We start from the raw sequence: 1,394 nt of genomic DNA, 5'->3' as shown, positions 1-1,394 counted from the left end.
GTTGGGTCATACATACACATGTGCTCGGCATTTTTTTCAAGCCTCTGGGTCCAGGACTTGACCTGCGAAGTCAGTCATGTGGGATCCAGCGCCTTAACCACCATGCCATCTGTCAACCTGTGTTTAGACTTTTTATGTTTTCCTTTTCTGCCTTTTATTTTTTTCCCTCTGTAGTACTAATCACTAACAATATACTAAAAACGTGTCCATCTTGTTAATCAGTTGTCTCTTTCACTAGGATATAAATTCCTTGAGATTAAAGATCTGCTTTATTCACTTCTTTATTCACAGCACTGAGAATGATGCATGACATGTAGTAGGGACTCAATGAATTTATTGACTAAGTGAATAATTGAACAAGTGGCTCTCCAACATTGAACTGCTCTTGTAACCCAGAAATAAAACCTAGTTAGTTATAGTACATAGCAGGTTTGTAACTCTCAGATAAGTGATTAGTTAAATAAGGGTTTCAGGGTACTGTCATGTGACAAGTTGTAGAAGACATTAAGATTGCTTTGAGTGATGTGTAAAACTTATTATGCAGTGAAAATTATTTGCTATACATACCTTTTTTTGAGAGAGATTTTTGCTATAGGGCGTGTGCGCTTGCCAGAGAGACAGGCAAGAAATCACCCTCCAGGGCGGATGACCATGCCACAATCCCTTCTCCATTCTCCTCTCAGGATCTTGGGCACGTACACACACACGCTCGCATGAGTTTAAGCCACCAGGTCTGAGACTTGACCTGCCGCCGCCTACATGGGAGGCCAGTGACATAGCCATTACACCAACTGCTGGTCCCAATACCTTTTTCTTTTTAAAAGGCTTTTGCCTTAGGGCACGAGTTCTTGTTGTGGGAGAGAGAGAGAGATAGACACAGTGAGAGGGAAAGTGAGAAATCACTCCCTGGGGAGGATGGTCATGCCGCAATCCTGTCTCCTCCATTCTCCTCCCAGGATCTTGGGCACACATGCACATGCACCTGGTGTGATTTTCAAGTCACCAGGTCCAGAACTAGAACTGCAGTTGGCCATGTGGGAGTCCAGTGACATAAGCACTATGCTATCTGCTGGTCCCAATACCTCTTTATAAACATATATTTGCCAGAGAGCAGGTGTGCTTGCCAGAGAGAGACAGAAGGAAAGTGAGAGAGCACCCCCTGTGGGGGATGGTCACACAGCAATCCCTTCTCCTCCATTTCTCCCTCCTTTCAGAATTTTGAGCATGCTCACACATGTGTTTGGCATGTTTCTCAAGCTGCTGGCCCAGATGCAAACTATGCAATCAGTCTTGTGGGATCCATCTTCCTTAAGACCACAATACCAACTGGCTCCATACATCTTTTAATTTTATTTATTTATTTATTTATTTATTTATTTATTTATTTTTTGGAG

This window comes from Tupaia chinensis, unplaced genomic scaffold, assembly GCF_000334495.1.
Source record: "Tupaia chinensis unplaced genomic scaffold, TupChi_1.0 Scaffold139234_1, whole genome shotgun sequence".
NCBI lineage: Eukaryota > Metazoa > Chordata > Mammalia > Scandentia > Tupaiidae > Tupaia > Tupaia belangeri.
Note: the sequence above shows the minus strand (reverse complement) of the source record.